This window comes from Nicotiana sylvestris, chromosome 9 (genome assembly GCF_000393655.2).
Source record: "Nicotiana sylvestris chromosome 9, ASM39365v2, whole genome shotgun sequence".
Classification (NCBI taxonomy): domain Eukaryota; kingdom Viridiplantae; phylum Streptophyta; class Magnoliopsida; order Solanales; family Solanaceae; genus Nicotiana; species Nicotiana sylvestris.
This window is the reverse complement of record NC_091065.1, coordinates 22,615,392-22,642,551: the sequence shown is the minus strand read 5'-3', so window position 1 is coordinate 22,642,551 and position 27,160 is coordinate 22,615,392. Positions and strand designations below refer to the sequence as shown.

The following is a 27,160-nucleotide window of genomic DNA, read 5'->3' as shown; positions in this document are numbered from 1 at the left end:
AATGTAAAGAGATGAACAATGGAATACAGAGGAGAAACAACCATAGAGGAATTAATTTTTAAAGAGGAAAAAATAAAATGGGGCCAACTTTTCATCAAGAGGAATGATGGTTTATAATTAAAATGCTTACAAAAATAAATGGAAAAATTGGGAAAAAGTAAAAGTTGAGAAAAAAAATACGTTTCGTGGGGCTTTCGAAAATAAAAATCCTGCTAATTCAAATAAGCAAACAATATCAAGAATCAAGATAAAAAGAAGTAAGAACATAGACGAACTAAAAATAGTACGAAAGTTGAAGTGATTGTAAACACTTCTAACCTTTTCATGATGTAAGTACTTGATTTGCTATTGAGTTTGCTCTTTGCAACGGTGCCTCTGTGAAAATATTTGTTGACAGATTAGAAGCATCAAGGACGAAGAAAACTGGCTACAGACCCAACAATATGTCTTGTTTGCATCATAACTTTTAAAATCATTCATAATCTCAATTCTCAAATCCATTTTTAACAAAAAGTACTCAAAACGCAACAAAACACATATGAAAAATTAACTTCATAAAAAGCTAACCAAAAAATTAGTTAGAGTAATTGAACTAATGCTAATCCAACTCTTTTTATGACCCAATTAACTCAGCCATTTAAAAAAAGAAGAAGAATAAGGAACAAAAAGTAAAACACCAAATAGTAAAATAAAAATGCATAAGAAGATATACATAAATATGTTATACGCCAAAGATATAGAAACTTTAGCAGCAAAGTGACTACCCTACCAACCCATCAAAACCCTAAACTCAAAGTTGCAGCGGCAATGAAACGTAACTTTTTGATTTTTTCAACAGGTGTGGTGCCTTTTCAATGAAACGTTGGAGAAAATATACGGAAAACGTTTTGAGAAGGGTAAGTCGCCAAAAAAGAACGGGAAAAAAAATTTAAAGAGACAGGCGTAATTAATAGAAGTTAATATGTGACTTTTGGTTTTTAGTATAGCAAATAAATAGGAAAATAGGGTAAAAACCCAAAAAAAAACTGAGAAAAAAGGAAAATATGTATTCTCAATATATATATATATATATATATATATATATAGATTTTTCAAGTGTCCTCAGCCCTTTGCCACTGTAAGCAGATGGCTTGGCAAAGTCTTGGTCTATCTTTTTCCCTTCTTTGTTCCTTGTAGGATAGTTCTAAAACATCTAATTGCATCTGGTATGTAGCTATGCGGCACGAGCACTTTTAGTGCGTTTCGAATCCTTCAAACCTTTATATAACTCCATATTACATAGAATTGGCTAAAGATAAAATATTGCTAACTTTGACGCTTACAAGAAATGAAAAGAAAATGAATTGAAGTTATTTCTTTTTAATTTTCTAATCACTACAAGAAAGTAAGTAAGCATACGACGATATTAAATGTCACAAATTTATTTACCAACATTTAATTTACATTTGTATCAAATGTCGTAAATTTTGGGGTCGGGAATTTTCCGACATTTGCAAAAATGTCGTTAAGAAATTTGCGACATTTATTTATGACATTTTTTGAAACTTCGCTTAAAATTGCTGACATTTAGAATAATGTTGGTAAAAAGATTATGAAATTTATTTACATCTTTTAAAAAATGTCGCATTATAATTTACGATATTTTAGTAACCTTCAATAAAAAATTTACAACATTTAGGTGAATGTCAAATAAATTAATGACATTTTTTTAAATCTTCTGAAATGTCACTTTAAAATTTGCATATCAAATTTCTAAAATATAAATAATAATCTTTTATTTAGTTTTTCATCGTGACTCATACATATTAATTTGATTTGTACATTCATAAATGTCAATCTTTACACACAATGTAACAAATATGAAAAATAAAAAATTTCTTCTCGCGTTGTATTAGAAGAACATAGTAACTGACATAATAAGGGTTCTCCTTACAAGTTAAGAGTTCAAATTAAATGATCTATTATATCTCAAATAAAATGTAATTCAAATTAAATCATAAAAGATAAAGTAATTTTAACATGGAACTATGTCAAATTCACTTCTAATCTAAACGAATTCCCTTAAATTCCAGAATAAATTCTGAAGCAAGGCTTTATGTATGGATCCATCTCTCCACAATCCAAGTATTCCTTGCCAATAATTGATCTTACATCCTTCAAAAATTCTGTAAAGAATCACATAAAGGATAATTAAAACTATGTAATAAATAGCCTATATAAAGTACAAGATAAAATCAACAAGACAAAGCCTATATAGCCCCAGAATGTCGCACACTTCTACAAAAATAACATAAGAACTTTAAATTACAAGCAAAAGTCTGGAGGCAATATTGACAACACATTTATACTAGAACTCCTTCTGTGACAACATTGTAAAAGTTCTTTTGAACTAAATGCTTCACTATTCACAAATCACAAAGATATCATCCAATATAGACCCATCAATTCTTAAAATGCTCATAGACAAGTGAACATCAATCAAAAAATGTAGCTACAATTAAGCATACTTCAACCAAACGATGACAGAACTTATTTCAAACTAAACTAAAACTGACGAGGCAAAAATTATAAAGAAATAAGTCAGGCCAAAACTACAACTTGTATCTCTCATTCTGAAAAACTAGTAACCCGAAAAGATTTGAGTTTCACAAATTTATAAGATAATCTCAATTCTCCAAACAATAGAATAAATAAGAATAAATATAATGAATCTGATGGTGATATAAGACTGAATTTTGCATTTGTCTAAATAGAAGAGAAATAAAGGAATGGTGGAGATGAGTATGAATGTAGTTTTCCACAAATGCATTCTAAGTGAGGTATAAAGCTATTGTTCGAAATTAGTTTGCACTACAACTCAAACAGGTTACAGCCACACTACGTAATTTGCTATATATCTTATATATCGACAGTTAAACTCCCACATATTTTGCTCAAATACGAGATTATAACACTTGGGCAATTAACTCGTAACTTTGATCTAAAACTCACCTTATTTTTGTGAACAACTGAAACCGGTGATAATGATTGTTGGTGATCTTCATGTGAGTTATCGAAAACCTATCACAAAGAGGGAGATTATTAAATCAAACACAAAAATACTTTTTTTAACTATTACACTACAAATAATTAGATTTACATAGTATTAAATTAAACAGAAGACAGATAAGAACCTGCAAAAGCCTCACCAAGAGTCTGAACCCTACATCAATGTTCTTCCAATAGCTTGCCTCCCTTTCTCTGTTTCCTTAAACCTCCAATTAAATATGCAAAATTAGGTTGTCAAGTTCTAACTAATAAAGGAAACTGTAATTTTAGAATTAGGAGGAGGGAATCCGAAAATTCTTACCGCCAAAATCTTTTCCTTCTAAATCTCTCATACTCTCCATACATAGCACAATTTGTAGAGAGGGAGTATATTGCGGTGATGGAAATCAAATTTGACTAAAATTAGACTAAGTTTGGTAAAAGATGGAGCCAATTTTAGAATCCCCAATATGTTAGGGCTTTGAGGTTTCGGCCGTTTGGGTTTAACAATTCGCTAACTTTTGGTTAGCAATTATGCAAACATAAATGGTCTCTGTTTGTATATTTTTTTTAATTTTGTTTACTTTGTTTTTAAATTCAACATTTAACAGGTGCTAGTTATATTTTTATTGAATAAACATAATATTTTAATTTTTAATTTACAAAATAGTATAATAATGCGGACAATAAAAAGTACATTAAAATTTTAAAAAAATAAAAAGATAAGAAAACTCGTAAAAAATAAAATATCTAACATGTTTTTTCAAGTATAAATAATGCAATAGTGTTAAAATTATTATAAGATACAAATCAATTATAATGTCATAACTTTTAAATAAATAATAAATTCTGTAAAAATATTATCAACTATACATAATTAGCTTCCCCTAGAAGTAAATAATAATCAATAAATTATATAGTAATTTAAAATTTACTCCTTCATAAATAAATACATCAATACTTTCAGATTATAAAATAATAAAATTTTAATATTTTTAGACACACAAAACTAAGAAATCGAGACCAATTATAAGTGAAGATATATATTTCGTATATTTGTATATTTGCAGAAGAAATCAAATAATATTCACTGTGATGTTCTCACTTAGTAAATATGCTATACTTTGACTTTGTTATTTGAGTTAATCTCAATCTTCATATTTTTTATATATCAATAAAACTTTATCATTCATTTGGTAAAGTATTCTTGAGGGTCAATAATAGTAATTAGGAAATTTAACGCATAATTTACATAGGTACTATTTGGTCACACAAGCGTTAAACAATAGTGCACAATTATTAGGCATTTGAGCGTACATAAGCCTCATAAAACTAAACTTCACACGTGAAACTCATGCCATTTTACAAGTGCTGCACCCGAAGGCCGGCGAGTCCCCAAAAGCCTTTTAAAATATTGATTAATAATAAGAGAACTCATCTATTCTGTGGGTAAATTATCACAATACCAAAAAATATATAGTATTAAATAAAAATAATATTTTTTTTGCTTCTAGACAAATAATGATTTACAATTAATGTAAATGTTGGTAATTACCGACTTATATATGACATTTAAAATAAATGTTACAATCTTTTTGACATTTTATGTCAAATGTCGGTATTTTTATGACATTTTGCATCAAATGTAATTATTTTTATGACATTTAATATAAAATGTGATTGTTTTTACGATATTTTGTATCAAATGTTATTATTTTACAATACTTTGATTCAAGTGTCGTTATTTTTACTATATTTTGTCACAAATATCATTATTTTTACTACATTTTGTCATAAATGTCGAGAAATCCATTTTTTCCCGACATTTATTACAAATGTCACTAAATAAATGTCGTTATATCCTTACTTTCTTGTAGTGCAATAAGCGAAAAGTTTTGGCAAGAATGAGTTACTTCAGAAGGCTTTGATAAAGTAAAACCGATCGAATGAAGATAAGCTTTACATGCTAAGGCTTATAAATATTATTGCTTTAAAAATTCACTTATATAAGTTGATTATTATTGATCACCATTTAATTAACTATCTAATGATTTTCTGCAACGGATGAAATAATTCTTTGTTATTTGTTACATTTTCATTCTTTGGGATACAAAAAAGGCATACGAACTTCTTGACGTAATAATAAACTTTGTAATCAAACCATTACTTTTATTTGATAAAACCACTGAACTTGCACGTGTGATTCTTACCTTTACTAATGAGATGTTTCGTGTTTGAATATTTACAAGAAAATCAAAAGCCAAAATGATATTAAAACCTGGTCATGTAAATATATTTCACAGTTGGGGACATTAACAGCTTCCCACGTTTTTTTTTTCTTTTCAAAATTTACTTTTACTTTTTTGTTATTCTTATTTAATTTTTTTTTTTGTTATCTTAATAGAATGTATATTAAGAATTCATTTAGAATGTATAAAAAACTGAAAGGTCAAGATAATAGAAAATAAAGAAGATAGAATATGAGAACGGTTAAAATTAGCTCTAACATATACATGTGTTACAGCTAATCGAAGAGACACAACACCATTTATTATAGTGATAAATTATTACAATTTACTATTGGTTATTTTGACCTTTTTGTTATTTTAATAGAATGTAATTTTACGTTTTTGTACATAGTTCTATATAGAGTTGTGTTTGATTGAGGGATAAAAATGTCCCTCAGCTTTTGATGGGTATTTTCGTAATCTAACTTTAACTTTAGGGACTTCCCACTTATAATATAGTATAATGATGAGATGATATGATGATGATGATGATCTAACTTTAACTTTAGGGGCTTCCCACTTATAATATAGTATGATGATGATATGATGATTGTGTCTCAAAACTTTTCTTTTGGACTTCGGCCCGCTCACTTTGTCAATTTTCTTTCTTTTTTCTTCCTTTAAATCCTTCGGTCATTTTATCTCTAATAACCATACCATGAGGGTGTTTGGCTAAGCTTATAAGCTGGTCAAACTGGCTTATAAGCACTTTTTGACTTATCTACGTGTTCGGTAAAATTAAAAGTGCTTATAAGCCAAAAATAAACCAAAAGCCATAAGTTGGTCTCCCCCAACTTATCAAATTTCAGCTTATAAGCACTTTAGGTTTGACCAAAATATTTACTATTATATCCCTAAAATACTTCTTTTTAAAACAAAACTCCTCGTATAGTTTCACTCTTTTCCAGTTCTTCAAAACCTAAACAGCCCGTGCATCTGCAATTTTCCATCCCGTACCCCTACAATTCTTCAGATTTTTGTCGGCAATTTGAGGTAACAAAATTCACTTGTCTTCTTCATATTATTATACATATGCGACTTGTATTAACTGTTAGCCTCAAGTAAGATTCCTACCCTAAAATTTCGAAAAAATGACGCTTTTAGTAGTATAAATTGTTATAAGGTCATTTAAGTCATTTTAACATATAAAGAGCTTATCATCATTTCAGTTGCTTATTATTAATTTCAGCACTTTTATCCAAATACGTAACTGTTTATTTATTAAATCAACTCCAGCACTTAAAAGTGATTTTCAGCACCTAATGCTTATCAGCTACTCTAAATTAGCTAAGCCAAACGGGCTCCATGTATAAATTGGCGTATCTCCAAATACCTCGTTTAGACCGTGTAGGTTCTTTTATCCTTTGGAGCATCTTAATTACGTCATTAAGCTCAAAGTTTAAGCCTTGAAACTAGTCCGGGACTTTACACAGTCTCAACACTGTCACAGTGCCTAGCAAGATGCCCATGAATCCTCACACAGACACATATATACACTTTCAGTGTTGTACGGATGCCTGATATAAGTTCCTCAACCAGCACGTAACGTGTGCAAGGGCGGACCCATGTAGGTTCAAGGGGGTTCAATTCAACCCGCTTCGTAAATATTTTTTCCAATTTTTATGTGGAAATTATTTTTCAAAAAAACAAACTAGTAAAAAAGTAAAGCAGTTGAACCCCCTTAATCAAAGTTGTGTGATGGTCGGATGGTTCAAGCGGGAAATCTCATGTTTTCTCGTTATACACTTCATCTTCGTTTTCCCATAATTTTGAAATTTCTATATGAAATTATTAATATAACTTAGATCTTTTTTTTTTTGGTTAACAGTTAGTGCAAGTCAAATTAAAAATAATAAATATATAGAGTTTAGTATTTTAATATAGATCAAACTTATGTTTGTTACAGTAAAAATTGTAAAAACATTGAGTTCAATAAATTATTAAATTGTAAAGGTAGAAAAATATATTGTTTAAGGTTTTGTTAGAACCAAAATAAAAAACACTAAGTAAACTTTATTGTTTGTTAACTTAATATCACTTTTATTGTCGATTATTTATTAGGACTTTTGTATATGTTTAAACTCGCTTATATAAAAGTTTGGATTCGTCACTAAATGTGTGCCTGTACTCACAAGGCCCAAAGTAGCATGGATTATTATTTAACTCCAGAAGGGAAGATCCTAGCACAAGCGTTGATCGTATCAAAGTCAACGATCATCATTGTAAGCACGTGATTTTTGACCCTCCCCGGGAATTTTTTACGTTCTTAAGCTTAAATATCTAATTTAGGACTAGTATAGCTATTTTAACTATTTTACTTTATTTCGTTGCAAAAAGAAAAATTTCAAAAAAATATATATATAAATTTTAGTTTATGTATCTCTCATAAACTTGAAAAATACAAAAAATTGCACTTTATTTTGGTACTTTATATAAATTCGAAAATTAACAAAAAATATATATATAATTCTATTAATGTTTTGAAGTCATTTTAATACAAAAAATATTATTTCATATTTTTGTCTTTATTAAAAAACGAAAATTACAAAAAATAGTTTTATTAATATTTTATAGTTATTTTAACTTTGAAAAATACAAAAAATATTACTTCATATTTTATCTTAATATTTACGAAAATTACAAAAAAATGGTTTTATTAATATTTTATAGTCGTTTTAACTTTGAAAAAATACAAAAATAGTACTTCATATTTTATCTTAATATTTACGAAAATTACAAAAATAGTTTTATTAATATTTTGTAGCTATTTTAAAACCTTAAAAATATTTAAAAAAAAGATATATTTTTGTTAAATACTAGTCTTATTTTCGGTAGTTATTTTGCTTACATAGGACTAGTTAAGCAACGTGTTCCTATTTCTCGGGTCCGGACAAAAGAATAATATTCGGGTTCAAACTACCCGGTTTTAGGCCTAATTTTCGGACCTAGCCCATAATAACCGTGTCCGGGACACATGGGGAACCCCACCACGCGTGGGGCTCATTTTTCTTGACAAGCCCATGCTAAATACACGGACAAACACAAAAAGAAAGGGGGAAGAAAACAAACGGAGAGGAATTTTGGGAAAATTTTCGAAACAATACTACTGTTCACTCATCTTCTTCCTAAAGGAGGAAGAAGAACTAAACCCTAGAAAAGAAAAAAAAAGAAAAAACAGAAAAAACCTACGAAGCCCAGCCCCCGGACCACCCTCCTCCTCCCAAACACCACCCCGTCGCTGCCCGTCGACCACTGCCCAAGCAGGCCCGTCGTCAACCTCCATTGCCGCCCGCTGCAAGCTCCCGTTCGTCACTGCCCCATCACACGTCCGAACCCACCAGCCCATCTACACCACCCAAACATCCAGTAAACCACCAAACGAACGCCATAACCACCACCCCCCACGTCCAAACACCTACTGAAACCAGTCGCGCCCCCTTCGACACCATCCTCTACAGGTAAACCACCCAGCTGACCCCTCCCCGTCACCTCCACCCATAGCCACCATAACCAACGACCAAACACCACCCCATCACCGTCGACCGAACACCATCAACAAACCACTGTTCCTCCGTCTTCTTTGAAAAAAAAAAAAAAAACCTACTGGAAAAGCCCTCGTCGACCACCGGCGTGCACTACCAAGCACCAGACGAGCCCGTCTCCTCCCAAACTCCGTCGCAACCCAACTCCCTCCAGCTTCTCCGTCGACCCACTGTCGTCCAAACCCTCCGTCTCACCACCTCCATCAACGCTATAACCACTGACCACGACCAACAGCTCAACCCCTCATGTCCAAACGATCACCTGGAAACATCAACAGCAGCCATGACCCATCCTCCGTCCCTTCGCGTTCGAGTTTATGGTGCGAGCTATTCCGTTTGAGCTTTGAGGACTGTTTCTATGGCTTCCCGTTCGAAGTCCGTTCGAGTGCCGATGTGAGGTTCTAGTTCGTTGGTTTCGTTTGCTGTCATCTCGCTGACTATGGTTCCATTTCGGTTCGATAAATGAATTGTAAACCTCCAGCAGTGCTTGTCATTAGAGGTTAGTTTCTAATCTTTATTTGAGTAGATATCGGCTACTATCATGTCCGAGCTCGAACACATGTTATGTTGAAATTTTTGTTGAAATCTATCGAGTTTTAGTTTTTTGTGTTTATGCTACTGCTATCTCAAATTGGCGTGCTAGACGAAAAGGTGTGCAAAAGTTTTTTTCATGATCGTGACTAATTTGCCGAATTTGTAGCCGGATTGATTTAATAAGTCCTATCATGATTTTGCTAGTCATTATCCCGTTGGTTGCCACATGGGTTAGTTCTAACGTATGCTCATAATTAATTATAGTTTGTCAAGCTTAAAACACTCTCTATTAGCCATACATCCTACTAGCCATCCATTGTTAAATTAATGAGTTAGTGTTTCCTTTTAGAGACAAACAAATTAGAGAATTGTAGTTGGTTTAGGCTTACCCTTTTATATAAAAAAAATAATAATAATAAAAATGAGACGAGCCTCGCCAAATAAAAAATGCACAGATTGCGGAGCCCTCTAAATGTATATATTAAATACTTAGATTCCGAGACGGGCCGTCTAGCAAATTTCACGGCCCTACCCCAAAAATAATAATGCGCTAGTTGCTCTAGGCATGCCTTTAATAATTTAATTTTCCTAAACTCGGGTGCACATTTATGTGACCCAAATCTAAATCTCAACGGACTCGAAATGTGTCTCTAATCACGGGTATATTGATTATGGCGTGGCCCGAGATGCATTTCCATGACGTTGCAAATCCCTTAAAAAATAAGAAGGAGACGAGCCTCGCCGAATAAAAACACAAATTGCGGGGCCCTCAGTAAATACTTGTTTAAAATTACTTAGAATTCGGGAGGGTCGTTTAGCGAATTTCATGGCCTCCGCAAAATAATAACGCGATAGTCTCTTTAGGTGCGCGTTTAATAATTTACTTTCTTAAGCTCGGGTGTGCATTTCATGCGACCCAAATCCAAATCTCAAAACATCAAATAAAATGTGTTCCGGATTGTGGGTGCATTTCATGTGACACAGTCCAAAGATATATTTTAAGCGATGTTCACATTCTTGTAAAAACAATAATAATAAAGCGGTTAAAAGATAAATTTGCACATAAGTTCATATTGTATTAAAAATCAGATAAATAAGCCAAATATAACAGTTGAGCGACCGTGCTAGAACCACGGAACTCGGGAATGCCTAACACCTTCTCCCGGGTTAACAGAATTCCTTATCTAGATTTCTGGTACGCAGACTGTAATATAGAGTCATTCTTTTCCTCGATTCGGGATTAAAATTGGTGACTTGGGACACCCTAAATCTCCCAAGTGGCGACTCTGAAATAATTAAACCAATCCCGTTTCGACTGTCCTTTAATTGGAAAAAACTCCCTACGCACCTCGCGGTGCCGGAAAAAGGAGGTGTGACAGCTCTGGCGACTCTGCTGGGGACGCGACCCAGAACCACTGGTTCAGGGTTAAGAATTCGAGCTTAAAATAATTGTTATTATTTGGCTTTACCTATTATCTGATTTTTACATGTTTGAGCCTAATGTGTTAAATGCTGCTTTTACCGCTTTGATATTATTTCAACTGTATGTAAACTGTGCCGAAACCCATATCCTTTCTGAGTCTTCTAAATTATGAAGAAGGGTGTACTTCGTACGACTTCTTTTCTGTATAGTGTCAAATCCCAATTTAGAACGAGGTTCGGATAAGTTGCTAAGCCGGTGAAGCTTCTGTATTCCCGGTACGCTGCCCCCCCTCGGCTCGAGCTGTCCGCTCGGGTAAGCCAGGTCTAGAACAAACACCCAGGTTCTGAACCTAGTATAACAAAGCCACATGCCGGATCCCTAGTAGGAACGTTTATTTGCATCATGTGCATTTGACTTAGGGGACTCAACACAGGGGTTGGGTCCGTCTAGGACAAGCAACCTGAAAATAATAGACCAGCTTTTGGCATCCTATGTGCTACATGTTGTATTTAGTCAAGGGCGAATGGGTCATTTGGTCATTTCCAGCATGGTGTTATTTTAATCAAAGCATGGGGAACATTTGTGGAATCCAAGGAGCCTTGGAATTCCCTATGTCCCCCACGCTTCATTTTTGGGAAAAGCACCTAGGGAACATTTGTGGAATCCAAGAAGTCTTGGAATTCCCTATGTCCCCCACGCTTCACATGTTGGGAAAAGCGCACGGGGAACATTTGCGAAATCCAAGATGTCTTGGACATCCTTATGTTTCCCATGCCACATTTCTCAAAATAATAATAAATATAAAAAATAAAAAAAAAACAAAGCATGGAAATTCAAAAGATTTTGTATGTCTTCGTCATTTTCCACGAATTAAAAAAAAAACTTGAAAAAAATGAGAAAATAACAGTGTAGAGACATAACTACTTATTTTTATAAATAATAAAAAAAAACGAATGTCCGAGTAGTATCGAAACTCTGCCGAAATCTTGAAAATGAAAAAATATCTTATTAGTTTGTTATATTAAAAGCAAAGGAAAAATAGAAAAAAAAATCATCATTGTTCTTTCAAAAAAAAAAAATAGAAAAAAATAGTTTGTTTTGCCATGAAAAGAGTCTTATTTTTTTTTTAAAAAAAATGTTTTTTATTCGTTTATGAAAATGCAAAAATTAAAAAAAATAATAAAAGAGTCTCTCTCTATTTGTCACAAATAAATATGTATATATATATAAATCCAAAAAGTTTTTTTAATTTTCCAAAAAAATATATATATATGTCTTTATTTGTTGCAAAAATATTTGTCTTGCCAAAAAGTCTAGAAAGGTTTTTAGACCCCCAATTTTCAAAACAATAAAAATCCAAAAATATTTTCCATTATGGACTTCTTTAGAAAGTCTTTCTAATTGTTTTTTTAAAAAAATAATAATAATAATAAAAATATATATATATATATATATATATATTATAATGAAAAATCCGAAAATATTTTGATTCTTCTTTCAAAAATTGAAAGAAAATTCAAGATTCAAAAAAAAAACATTTTAGAAGCGTTCCTCTTATTAAAAGCAAAATTCCGAAAAATATTTTCTTCTTCTTCTTTAGAATAAAGAAAAAAAAAGAGCAAATGAAAATTCAAAAATATATCTTAGAAGTGTTTCTTGTAAAAAGAAAATCAATCAAAAAATGCTTCCTTTCTTCTTTTAAAGTAGTTCTTTTGCCCGAACTACGCGGGTTTGATTCTCACCGGATGTGAGATACGTAGGCAACCCTCATCGGGTCCAACCCCACCTTCTCAAAAAAAAAAAAAAAAAAAAAAGAAGAAGAAGAAGGAATGTTTTATGTTTTTCGTTAATTTGTTTGTTTGTTATGAATGAAAAATAATAGTCTATTTGATTGTTGTGGGAAAAATAATAAAAACAAAAAAAATATAGAAAATGGAAAAGGGTCCTCTCAAAAATAGTTTATTCGCCCGAACTACGCGGGTTTGATTCTCACCGGATGTGAGATACGTAGGCAACCCTCATCGGGTCCAACCCCACCTTTTGCTAAAAAGCCAAAAACAAACAAATAATAATCATAAAAAATATATATATGTCAAATTTTAATTTTTGTCATAAAGAAGTCGGGTGACGCTGTTTTATCAAGACATAGCCGAATGTTCCCGAAAGGGACGCCGGAAGGCTGACTTTGCATAAACAGCCACTTTTGGGTCATTTTTTTAAAAGATTTGGTCCAGTTGACCTACACAGCCTTAAAAATCTTTGTCCCCGGGACGTTGAAAGGCCGTGCTTGCAATATTGAGTTTTCTAATTTGAAAAACGACAAAAGAGTCATAAATAAGTCAGGTGATGCTGTTTTGTCATAAATAGCCGAATGTTCCCGAAAGGGACGCCGGAAGGCTGATTTGCATAAATAGCCACCTTCGGGTCATGTTTAGAATTTTTGGTCTAAGTTGACCCACACAGCCTTATAAATCTTCGTCCCCGAGGCGCTGAAGGGCCGTGTTTACAACGCCAAGTCTTTTATTGTAATTTGAAAAGAAAAAAAAATCAAAGAGTCAACGGTCGGGTGAATGCCGTTTGGATGTTTAGTCAAAAAAAATATGAAAAAATAAAATAAGCCAAGCCAGTTTCGGCCGCGTCTTAAACCGTTCTTGCCAAAATAGCCTTAGAGTATCTTTCAGTTGTCGAAAGGCTATTTTCGTAAAAGAATGGACAAGTTGGTAAAGTGTCATAAAATAATCCTCCCCGGCCTCAAAATTCATGTGAAATTTGGAAGGGGCCACATTTGCAAAAAATAACCGTTTGGTTGCATTTGTCGAACAGAGAAAGGGAGCTAGCCTTTTGTTTTTTAGTTTATAAATCTCTTGATGAGAATAATGTGGGTTGCTTGAGTTTCAAGTTTGTAGGTCATCTTCAAACCTTTGAAACTCAGTTTGTTCTAATATGAAAATTGAAAAATGTTTACTGTTGTTTATCTTTTATTGGTCCGAACTACGCAAGGTCTGATTCATGCAGGGACATGATACGTAGGCAATCTCCATAAGATTCGACCACCACTAAAATAAAAAAAAAAAATATAATAATAAACGAATAAAAGAGAGTGTGGAAGATTTTCAGGGGGCACAATTGTCTAACTGCTTAGGTACATTGTATCTCTGATATATGATTGTCTGTCCAATGCCCTAACACTAACGTGATGACTTCCCTTTGATGTGTCCATATATAGAGAGTGGTTGGTTGTGGTAACTCCTCCTTGCAAAGCAAAATCAAAGGACAATGGCTCAGAACCGCAGAACCGAGTGGGTCAGTACTGATGACCGACAACAATTGGTCGAACGGAACAACGGGTTGGTAGAAGAAGTGAAAATGCTGAGACAGCATGTGGCAGACATGTATCATGCATGGATAACAGGAAAAGCACCACCCCCTCCACCGCCAAGTCTCTTGAACTCGGTCAATTCCCAAGCACCCAACACCATAATGGAAGATCCCTCATACTCTCCATCCCAACCCACTTATGGCAGCCTTCCCAGCTACCCGAGTAGCTCCATCACTCCTCAATGCTTCTCCGCTCCCCAACACCACTTCTTTCCCCGCCATACTTCACTTTCCAGGCACCCGGCTCCACAAAATGCCTACCCACCTACACAAGCCTACCAAAAGCCACCTGGATCAGGTTTCCGGCCCTGTCAACATGCAAGAATGAAGAGGTTGCTGAAACGAGGAAATGCTCTCGCCCCCATCGGGGTATCTTATGCCAGTCTGTTTGAAAGGCTAAGGCATGCTGGTTCGATTGAGCCACTCCCCGCATGTACTATAAATCCGCTTGCAAGGAGCTTTGATCCGGCAGCACGATGCGCCTACCACTCCAATGTCATAGGGCACAACATTGAGAGCTGTCATAGCTGGAGAAGGGAAGTAGAGAAAATGATCCGAGAAGGGCGGGTTGCGATTAATAACAGTGACATGGAGCACTCGAACCTCCTAGAGAATTTGCCGACGGAGGTTGATGAGGTTGAAGCTGGTAATGGTCTCGGCAGTATTGGTGCAAGGCTCAGTGGCTAAAATGCCAATTTTGATAAAGTGGGAGGACGTTTTGTTCCTGGGTCAGCAAGAGAGAAGCTTGTGGTGGCTCATTTTGTTGTCATTTCTGTTGTTCGGATTATTAGGGTTATGAGTCGGATGTTGTCTTATCTAGTTTGTTTTTAGGATTTTGTTCTGGATTGTTTTGTTTGTTTTGTTATTTAAACCATTTCACCGGTAGTCTAATGCAAAATCCGGTCTTTGATTATTCCCAGTCATCTTTTGTTTAGTCATTTTATCATTTTTGTTCAATGTCGATTCTAGTGACATAACATGCGCACACGCTTTGGGCCTAGTCTTTAAAGTTAATCATAAAACCCTGGAAAGGCGATCAGACCATTTAAAGAAAATAAGGACGGTTTGAGATTATTCAGAGCTCGAGTCATGTGGAACTGGGGCAAGTTAAGCACAAAGAAAACCGTTAAAAGCAAGATTCGCCAAATTGGCATGAGGGTCGGTCATGATAATGAGAGTGTCGCCCAACGGTGCTTAGAAATGACAAAGGAAAAATAAAATGTTTAACATAATTGTCAAGTCCAGCACCATCAGAAGAGACTACAAATTTAAAGTGTGTTGTTTGCACTTGGCATGTTTTGAAGACTGAAATGACGAAGGCATTTTGTTCTGCTACCTAAACACTTTATCCTTCGTTACCCCTTTTGAGCCTTATTTATTTTTCTTTCATACCCCTCGTTCGGAATTAGTAGCAACGAATAAAATACGCAAGCATGGCAGGTAAGAGAAAAGAAAGAAAAGAAAACAGCAAAATGGAAAAAGAAGAATAAAAGAAAAAAGAGAGAAAGAAAAAACGACAAAAAGAAAGGAGAAATGAGAAAAGAAAAGAGAAACGAAAAGAAAAGTGATAACAAAAAAGAAAAAGAAAAAAAAAGAAAGTCAAATGGAAAAGAGGAATTGGGAACTACGTTTGACCTGATTCCTCAAAGAGGATACGTAGGCGCTTCACGGCTCGGTCATAGTTTTGAAAAATGAAAAAAAAATCAATTAAAATATCCCCAAGCAAGAAACTGGGGCAAAAGTTGCGTTTGTTGTAAATAAATCTAATTCCGAAGGTTGTAATTAATAACCCAAAATTAATGCATTTTTGAGCCTTTAATACCTAGCCTGTCCAAAAACCCACATTACGGTCCAAAGAAAGACCTTCTGATCAGTCTTCAAAAGATGCCAAGTCAGACAAATGAAGAGTCTTACCGGCGAACATAACATTCTGTTCCACAGCAGAAAGGACTCTAATCTCCAACAGAAAGAGTCATACCGGCAACACTCCAAATCCCCCAGCTGGAGAGAAATATAAAACGAGAGAGTCTTATTGGTGAAAACCTTCACAGGCACCATAAGGCGATGAAAGCTGAGAGAAACCAAAATGAGAGAGACTTGATAGTGAAAACCCTTCGGGCACTACAAGTCGAACAAGATTGAGAATCGAGTGGGAATTGCCAATTGAAGAATGATTGACGGTAGAGGATAGGCCACATGTGCATGTCGTGACCAGTAGAGTCGGTATCTGCATTTGATAGGTTTTTATTTGTAGCTTCTTTTTGATAAAGAGTCATTTTTCCTTTGTCTTTTTTATTCTATCCTCGTTTATCTTTTCCTTTCATAAAAATCCTCAATAGAGTCTGTTTGGTCAGAACAAGTGTGAATTGACTTCAAAGTAGGCCATCAGCTTTCCAAAATGGGATCTGACTAGTACATCCAAGTGGTATAGTCAGCGGGGAACAAACGCGAGGCCAGTGTCAAAAGATGTCCCCATGCAAAAGGGAAGTGCCAAAATGATTGACGAGTGTCGAGAGGGATATCCTTGCCAAAACCAAGGTTATAAACCTCAAAGCCAAGGCCCGCGAACAAAGCAAGGGGAGCAATGAGCATGGTGTGGGAAATTCATACTAGACTAAAAGGTCAGGGGAAATGCCGGTTTCCGAGCTATGCCCCAAAAGAAGAAGGATATCCCCAGCAGGAAGGGATTATCCCCAACAAATAATATCATCCCCAACAAGTTGCGGAACACAGAGCAAGGATGGAGAAAGGAAAAACCATCCCAGCAGGAGTATCACAACCAACCACCGCGTTTTAAACTAACAATTTTGTTTGATTTGGAACAGGTAAAGGAAATGGCATTGATGCCAGAACTGCATGTCACAAGGGATATTATCAAACTGGGGCAGAAAATTTTCCTTCCATTTAGAAAATTTTCTGGAAGTCAGGTACCCCCAGCTGATAACATTTTACCACCCAACAGGTAAGTAAATAATTCCCCAACAGTGTTATCCCTAGCGGCTGCGAGTAGTCCAACACAAGGTTGGAAAGTCGGTATCCTCAGTGGTTAGACTTCGAAGGAAGAAGCTATGCAAAAACAAAACAAAAAGAGAAAAAGAATAAAAAAAAAAGAATAAAAAGATAATAATGAAAAAAAGAGGGAAAATTCATCCCAATCCCCACCAAGTATTCGAGGTAAGACATTTTCAAGTCTTAAGGATATTTTGGGTCCATCCGCCCTCGAATAGGATATGTCGGGTTCATCCGCCCTCAAATAGGATATGTTGGGTTCATACGCCCTCAAATAGGATATGTCGGGTTCATCCGCCCTCAAATAGGATATGTCGGGTTCATCCGCCCTCAAATAGGATATGTCGGGTTCATCCGCCCTCAAATAGGATCTGTCGGGTTCATCCGCCCTCAAATAGGATCTGTCGGGTTCATCCGCCCTCAAATAGGATCTGTCGGGTTCATCCGCCCTCAAATAGGATATGTCGGGTTCATCCGCCCTCAAATAGGATATGTCGGGTTCATCCGCCCTCAAATAGGATATGTTGGGTTCATCCGCCCTCAAATAGAATATGTTGGGTTCATCCGCCCTCAAATAGGATATATCGGGTTAATCCGCCCTCAAATAGGATCGGTTGGGTTCATCCGCCCTCAAATAGGATATGTTGGGTTCATCCACCCTCAAATAGGATATGTTGGGTTCATCCGCCCTCAAATAGGATATGTTGGGTTCATCCGCCCTCAAATAGGATCTGTCGGGTTCATCCGCCCTCAAATAGGATCTGTTGGGTTAATCCACCCTCAAATAGGATCTGTCGGGTTCATCCGCCCTCAAATAGGATATGTTGGGTTCATCCGCCCTCAAATAGGATATGTCGGGTTAATCCGCCCTCAAATAGGATCTGTTGGGTTCATCCGCCCTCAAATAGGATATGTCGGGTTCATCCGCCCTCAAATAGGATATGTTGGGTTCATCTGCCCTCAAATAGGATATGTTGGGTTCATCCGCCCTCAAATAGGATATGTTGGGTTCATCCGCCCTCAAATAGGATATGTCGGGTTCATCCGCCCTCAAATAGGATCTGTTGGGTTCATCCGCCCTCAAATAGGATATGTTGGGTTCATCCGCCCTCAAATAGGATATGTTGGGTTCATCCGCCCTCAAATAGGATATGTCGGGTTCATCCGCCCTCAAATAGGATCTGTTGGGTTCATCCGCCCTCAAATAGGATATGTTGGGTTCATCCGCCCTCAAATAGGATATGTTGGGTTCATCCGCCCTCAAATAGGATCTGTCGGGTTCATCCGCCCTCAAATAGGATCTGTTGGGTTAATCCGCCCTCAAATAGGATATGTAGGGTTCATCCGCCCTCAAATAGGATCTGTCGGGTTCATCCGCCCTCAAATAGGATATGTCGGGTTCATCCGCCCTCAAATAGGATCTGTTGGGTTCATCCGCCCTCAAATAGGATATGTTGGGTTCATCCGCCCTCAAATAGGATATGTTGGTTTCAGTCTTTTATTTTTTTTAAGTGTTGAAATTGGGAGCCCGCCCAGATAACAGAGGCATACGTTCAGTCTTTTTATTTCAAGTGTTGAAGTTGGGAACCCGCCCAGATAACAGAGGCATACATTCAGTCTTTTATTTCAAGCATTGAAATTGGGAGCCCGCCCAGATAACAGAGGCATACATTCAGTCTTTTTATTTCAAGTGTTGAAATTGGGAGCCCGCCCAGATAATAGAGGCATACATTCAGTCTTTTTATTTTAAGTATTGAAGTTGGGAGCCCGCCCAGATAACAGAGGCATACATTTCATCCTAAATTAAGTTTCACCAATAGGAGACGCACTTCCTAAGTTTATTGTACCCACAGGAGACGCACTTCCTAAATCCATTGTACCAGTAGGAGACGCACTTCCTAAAAAGTTTTACCATAGGAGACGCACTTCCTAAGTTCAGTTTTACCATAGGAGACGCACTTCCTAAGTTCAGTTTCACCAATAGGAGACGCACTTCCTAAGAATAGTTTCACCCAGCAGGAGACGCACTTCCTAAGAACAGTTTTTCCCAATAGGAGACGCACTTCCTAAGTTTATTGTACCCACAGGAGACGCACTTCCTAGATCCATTGTACCAATAGGAGACGCACTTCCTAAGTTTATTGTATCCAATAGGAGACGCACTTCCTTAAGATTAGTTTTACCCATAGGAGATGCATTTCCTCCTAAGTTGTTTTTGAAAAAAAAAAAAAAACAAGACCTAGTCTGACGAACTTTCTCCTAGGATCGAAATCTTAGTCTGACGAATCTTTCTCCTAAGATAGAGACCTAGTCTGACGAACCTTCTCCTAGGATCAAAATCTTAGTCTGATGAATCTTTCTCCTAAGATAACCAAAAAAAAAATGACCTAGTCTGATGAACCTTCTCCTAGGATCAAAATCTTAGTCTGATGAATCTTTCTCCTAAGATAGAGACCTAGTCTGACGAACCTTCTCCTAGGATCAAAATCTTAGTCTGATGAATCTTTCTCCTAAGATAACCAAAAAAACAAAATGACCTAGTCTGATGAACCTTCTCCTAGGATCAAAATCTTAGTCCGATGAATTTTTCTCCTAAGATAGAGACCTAGTCTGACGAACCTTCTCCTAGGATCAAAATCTTAGTCTGATGAATTTTTCTCCTAAGATAACCAAAAAACAAAAATGACCTAGTCTGATGAACCTTCTCCTAGGATCAAAATCTTAGTCTGACGAATTTTTCTCCTAAGATAGAGACCTAGTCTGACGAACCTTCTCCTAGGATCAAAATCTTAGTCTGATGAATCTTTCTCCTAAGATAACAAACAAAAAATGACCTAGTCTGATGAACCTTCTCCTAGGATCAAAATCTTAGTCTGACGAATTTTTCTCCTAAGATAGAGAAAAACATTTTGAACAAAAAAAAAGTCATTTTCCTAAAGCCAGGCGCCCACCTGTATAACGAGAGGAATACATTTCAGTCCTTACATTTCAAGCATTGAAGTTAGGCGCCCACCTGCATAACAAGGGAATACATCCTAATCTAGTGTTTAGTTCACTCTCAGCACTGCACCAGTAGTATCAGTGGGCTACGATTTTGCTAACGACTCACAAACCTCCCCAGTGCAAACTGGGTTAGGAAATTTTGTTTGTTTTGTTTGTTTTGATTGTCAGGGACCCGCCTGTAGAACGGAGTTTGTGGTATGTCAAAGATCGAAGAAGTCAGGAGTCCGCCTGTCAAAGATCAAGCAGTGACCCACTGGAAAGCAGAAGGATTACAACAGAAATCCCCAGCATTCAATCCAAGTTAGAAGCTCGCCTCAAGAACGCGAATCAATAGTCTGGGATGATCAACAGAAGCTGGTCACAAAAAAAAAAAAAAAAAGAAAAAAAAAGAAGAAAAAAAAAGAAGAAAGCGAAGAGCCCAAATTAAGGAAGTAGAGAACAAAGGTGGTCTGCTCAAGAACTAGCACCTACAACTAGCAAGTATCAAGGTTCAGATCCAAAGTCTGTATGAAGCACCATTCAAGACTCAAGACCAAGTTTCAGAAGACTTAAGAGATAGGAATCCTTGTAACTAGTAGCTGATAGGCTTAGTTAGTCTTTTTCAGTTTTCATTTTTGTTGTAATGACAGGACCGCGGACCGGAACCTCAACGGAACGGCACCTCGATCGGCTCTTCACCTCGGTACACTTCACTATCTCTCTCATACCCCGAACTACACGTGGCCTGATTCCTGTATAACCAAGGATATGTAGGCAGCTCAGATACCAGGGCTCGGTCACATTCCCTCCCTTTCCTTAAGTGTAGTCCGTCCGAGTAATGGTCGGGTCAAAAACACGTCTAGTCGTTCTTTGTCGGAAAACTCTTCGTGTTTCCAGTCAAAGAGGGGCAGCTGTAAGCACGTGATTTTTGACCCTCCCCGGGAATTTTTTACGTTCTTAAGCTTAAATATCTAATTTAGGACTAGTATAACTATTTTAACTATTTTACTTTATTTCGTTGCAAAAAGAAAAATTTCAAAAAAATATATATATAAATTTTAGTTTATGTATCTCTCATAAACTTGAAAAATACAAAAAATTGCACTTTATTTTGGTACTTTATATAAATTCGAAAATTAACAAAAAATATATATATAATTCTATTAATGTTTTGAAGTCATTTTAATACAAAAAATATTATTTCATATTTTTGTCTTTATTAAAAAACGAAAATTACAAAAAATAGTTTTATTAATATTTTATAGTTATTTTAACTTTGAAAAATACAAAAAATATTACTTCATATTTTATCTTAATATTTACGAAAATTACAAAAAAATGGTTTTATTAATATTTTATAGTCGTTTTAACTTTGAAAAAATACAAAAATAGTACTTCATATTTTATCTTAATATTTACGAAAATTACAAAAATAGTTTTATTAATATTTTGTAGCTATTTTAAAACCTTAAAAATATTTAAAAAAAGATATAGTTTTGTTAAATACTAGTCTTATTTTCGGTAGTTATTTTGCTTACATAGGACTAGTTAAGCAACGTGTTCCTATTTCTCGGGTCCGGGCAAAAGAATAATATTCGGGTTCAAACTACTCGGTTTTAGGCCTAATTTTCGGACCTAACCCATAATAACCGTGTCCGGGACACATGGGGAACCCCACCACGCGTGGGGGACATAAACCTTGAACCCCACCACGCGTGGGGCTCATTTTTCTTGACAAGCCCATGCTAAATACACGGACAAACACAAAAAGAAAGGGGGAAGAAAACAAACGGAGAGGAATTTTGGGAAAATTTTCGAAACAATACTACTGTTCACTCATCTTCTTCCTAAAGGAGGAAGAAGAACTAAACCCTAGAAAAGAAAAAAAAAGAAAAAACAGAAAAAACCTACGAAGCCCAGCCCCCGGACCACCCTCCTCCTCCCAAACACCACCCCGTCGCTGCCCGTCGACCACTGCCCAAGCAGGCCCGTCGTCAACCTCCATTGCCGCCCGCTGCAAGCTCCCGTTCGTCACTGCCCCATCACACGTCCGAACCCACCAGCCCATCTACACCACCCAAACATCCAGTAAACCACCAAACGAACGCCATAACCACCACCCCCCACGTCCAAACACCTACTGAAACCAGTCGCGCCCCCTTCGACACCATCCTCTACAGGTAAACCACCCAGCTGACCCCTCCCCGTCACCTCCACCCATAGCCACCATAACCAACGACCAAACACCACCCCATCACCGTCGACCGAACACCATCAACAAACCACTGTTCCTCCGTCTTCTTTGAAAAAAAAAAAAAAAACCTACTGGAAAAGCCCTCGTCGACCACCGGCGTGCACTACCAAGCACCAGACGAGCCCGTCTCCTCCCAAACTCCGTCGCAACCCAACTCCCTCCAGCTTCTCCGTCGACCCACTGTCGTCCAAACCCTCCGTCTCACCACCTCCATCAACGCTATAACCACTGACCACGACCAACAGCTCAACCCCTCATGTCCAAACGATCACCTGGAAACATCAACAGCAGCCATGACCCATCCTCCGTCCCTTCGCGTTCGAGTTTATGGTGCGAGCTATTCCGTTTGAGCTTTGAGGACTGTTTCTATGGCTTCCCGTTCGAAGTCCGTTCGAGTGCCGATGTGAGGTTCTAGTTCGTTGGTTTCGTTTGCTGTCATCTCGCTGACTATGGTTCCATTTCGGTTCGATAAATGAATTGTAAACCTCCAGCAGTGTTTGTCATTAGAGGTTAGTTTCTAATCTTTATTTGAGTAGATATCGGCTACTATCATGTCCGAGCTCGAACACATGTTATGTTGAAATTTTTGTTGAAATCTATCGAGTTTTAGTTTTTTGTGTTTATGCTACTGCTATCTCAAATTGGCGTGCTAGACGAAAAGTTGTGCAAAAGTTTTTTTCATGATCGTGACTAATTTGCCGAATTTGTAGCCGGATTGATTTAATAAGTCCTATCATGATTTTGCTAGTCATTATCCCGTTGGTTGCCACATGGGTTAGTTCTAACGTATGCTCATAATTAATTATAGTTTGTCAAGCTTAAAACACTCTCTATTAGCCATACATCCTACTAGCCATCCATTGTTAAATTAATGAGTTAGTGTTTCCTTTTAGAGACAAACAAATTAGAGAATTGTAGTTGGTTTAGGCTTACCCTTTTATATAAAAAAAAATAATAATAAAAATGAGACGAGCCTCGCCAAATAAAAAATGCACAGATTGCGGAGCCCTCTAAATGTATATATTAAATACTTAGATTCCGAGACGGGCCGTCTAGCAAATTTCACGGCCCTACCCCAAAAATAATAATGCGCTAGTTGCTCTAGGCATGCCTTTAATAATTTAATTTTCCTAAACTCGGGTGCACATTTATGTGACCCAAATATAAATCTCAACGGACTCGAAATGTGTCTCTAATCACGGGTATATTGATTATGGCGTGGCCCGAGATGCATTTCCATGACGTTGCAAATCCCTTAAAAAATAAGAAGGAGACGAGCCTCGCCGAATAAAAACACAAATTGCGGGGCCCTCAGTAAATACTTGTTTAAAATTACTTAGAATTCGGGAGGGTCGTTTAGCGAATTTCATGGCCTCCGCAAAATAATAACGCGATAGTCTCTTTAGGTGCGCGTTTAATAATTTACTTTCTTAAGCTCGGGTGTGCATTTCATGCGACCCAAATCCAAATCTCAAAACATCAAATAAAATATGTTTCGGATTGTGGGTGCATTTCATGTGACACAGTCCAAAGATATATTTTAAGCGATGTTCACATTCTTGTAAAAACAATAATAATAAAGCGGTTAAAAGATAAATTTGCACATAAGTTCATATTGTATTAAAAATCAGATAAATAAGCCAAATATAACAGTTGAGCGACCGTGCTAGAACCACGGAACTCGGGAATGCCTAACACCTTCTCCCGGGTTAACAGAATTCCTTATCTAGATTTCTGGTACGCAGACTGTAATATAGAGTCATTATTTTCCTCGATTCGGGATTAAAATTGGTGACTTGGGACACCCTAAATCTCCCAAGTGGCGACTCTGAAATAAATAAACAAATCCCGCTTCGATTGTCCTTTAATTGGAAAAAACTCCCCTTGTACCCCCCGCGGGTGCGGAAAAAGGAGGTGTGACAATCATAACTTAGCCCAAATGGCATGGCGCACATGTCACCTCAATATCAGTACCACTCAATCCAATAGGGGCCTGGCGTATGTGTCACCTCAATATCAATAATAATACGGCTCTATGGCCCTAGCTCAGTCATTAATCCGCTCAGATCTCAATATGCCAACATCTCACAGTATCAAAATCAATATGCCGTACGGATTAATGCCAATGTGCCACAAATCCACTCAAAACCATGTCATGTTAGATAACACATAAGAAGTATACAAAGATGGTGACATAACATGCGAATATAATATCATGACTGAAAACTATGACTACGGCTAAGAAAAATGGTTTAACATAGCAAAAATAGCCCTATCATGCCTCAACAAATAAGCAAATAGCCTAGATATGATTTCTAGCTTGAATAATAGCCAACGTAGTCATACTAGTGGGGAAAACACGATATCAAATAAGCATGATAGAAAAATAAGGTATTTAATGGCCTAAGAACTACTCGAATCATGAATAACCACAATGTACGCATATACTCTTTTCAGCTCACATATACGTCACGCCCAACATTTAACAAATAGCACAGTCAACGTGGAAATTACCTTCAACCCAAGCTTAGGTAAAATACTTACCTCATCCTGACTTGTCATTAGTCTCGAATCGCCTCAAAACCTCGATTTAGCCCTCCAATCGCGCAAATTAAAGCCAAACATCATCTAAGGAAGTCAACAATGGCATAGGAAGCAATCACAATCCATAAAGTTTCAATCTGTCAACCCGCACCCATGTGCCCGAATCCGAAACCAATACCAAAATTCGACTACATATAACTTGTCGAGTCCAAATATGTAATTAGTTTTGAAAATCGAGTCCAAATCAGCATTCAAATACCCAAAATACATTATCTTGAGTGTAAGCAAAACCCTCAAATTCCCTTTTAAAAATTCAATTTTTAAGTGCAGAAATCTATGGGTAATCAAGATAAAAAGCCAAATCCAAGTGAAAATTGCTTACCTTCAATGTAGTAGTAAAATTGCTCTTCAAAATCTATGTTTCTCGAAGTCTAGGGCTCTAAATATGAAATAATGGGCAAAGTCACGAAAATAGCAAATTAAATGGACTGCCCCAGCTGTACACTACCGAACACGACCTCAGGCTCGCATTCACAAGGAACAAAACAACCCAGTCCCTAAAGCCTTCATCGCGAACGCGACATGCACCACGTGAACGCGAAGACCAACTGGCCTCTCAGTTGTGCTAACACGAGAGACCAAGTGCGAACACAAAAGGCTGTTGACCATCCTTCTCCAACACTTCGCGAATGCGAAGTTACCTCTACGAATGCAATAGTCATCATCCACAATACTCTGTGCGCGCAATGAAGCATCCCAGAACACTCTACGCGAACACGACACATTGATTGCGAACGCAAAGCACATTAGAACATCACCATAAATCAGCAATGCAACATAATCAAAATGGTCTGAAATCACCCTGAATCACGCCCGAGCCCCACGAGACCCCATCCAATTATGCCACAAGTCCAAATACATTATCAAAACTTATCCAGAGTCTCGAATCAACACAAATAGCATCAAAACCAATAATCGAAAGTCAATATCGTTCTTTTAACTTTAAGAACTTCCAACTTGCAACCAAGCGTCTTATTCACGCCTAACCAATCTGGATTCCAGCCAAACTTTGCACACAAGTCCCAAATAATAAAATGAATATATTCCAACTTCTGAAAAAATAATCTGAACCCGATACCATCAAAGTCAACTCCCAGTCAAACTTGTGAACGCTCTAATTCTTCAAATTGCCAACTTTCGCCAAAACCTTCTAGGAACATCCAAATTCAAATCCAAACATACCCCAAGTCCGAAATCACCACACGTATGTATTGAAAGCATCAAATCTTGATTCTGAACTACGACATCTTACAGATTCCCGAATCGACTCTGCTAGTTGGCGTTGTTGCTATCAAGGCATAACAGGTTGTTTACTCAAAAGTCAAATATTGGTCAAATTTTTCAACTTAAAGCTTTCGAGTTGAAAAATACTCTTCCAAATCAACTCCAAACTACTCAAAAGTCAAACCATACACCCGATTCATAATAGATAATGTCAAGCTACTCAAGGTCTCAATTATTATCTTAAAAATTAAATTTTATAGTAATCATTATATAATTCAACTGAGCCACCAAGTTGCCTCGAGCTAGCTTGATCGAGCTTCAACCAGGTTGAGTTGACCGGAAAAAAACTTTGACCAATACTGCTTAGAGCTTGGCCTAACTTTGATCAAAATATTATCGAGCTATGTATTGCATGAACTTGAAAGTTGATTTTTGGCTTATAATCTTGTTTGTTCAATTTGGTTGTGGTCTTGAGTTGTTGATTAAAATATGTTGAGAGTGGGTTGGTTGAGTTGAGTACCAAGTTGACCTGATTAGTTTTGGAGCACTAAAAGAATGAAAAAAAAAAAGTCGCAGCTAAAGCTATATAACATTAGAATTGACGCTATAGCATCAGGATCACACTCTTAAGTAATTAATAAATTAACAAAGACAAAAAAACAACTCGAATTAGCATGGATGGGACTGATTCTTCTTTTTTGCACTTTCCAAACCCATTTATATGTTCGCAAGACAAAACAAATTCTAAAAGCAGCATAGCAATTCTAGCACTTCTATTACTCGATTTCCTCTTACTATTGCTTTTTTCTTTGGACAATCCGATATTCGAAATTCATTAATCCTATTAATCCAAATTAGTACCACGTAGGGACAATGAAAGTAAGCATAATCCCTG

The 27,160-nt window shown here is 36.5% G+C and overlaps 1 long non-coding RNA gene across 2 annotated transcripts; it reads right to left on the bottom strand.

The window, feature by feature from the left end:
* Window positions 1-1,858: 1,858 nt before the first annotated feature.
* Window positions 1,859-3,554, bottom strand: LOC104244871 (uncharacterized). Of its 2 annotated transcripts, none has more exons than XR_715598.2 (4): window positions 3,350-3,554; window positions 3,174-3,247; window positions 2,992-3,060; window positions 1,859-2,165 (listed from the first exon to the last, which is right to left on the bottom strand). It is a non-coding gene; the product is annotated as an uncharacterized lncRNA (long non-coding RNA). The 2 variants fall into 2 exon arrangements; XR_715599.2 differs by having other exon boundaries at window positions 3,174-3,254; window positions 3,350-3,487.
* Between the last annotated feature and the right edge of the window lie 23,606 nt (window positions 3,555-27,160).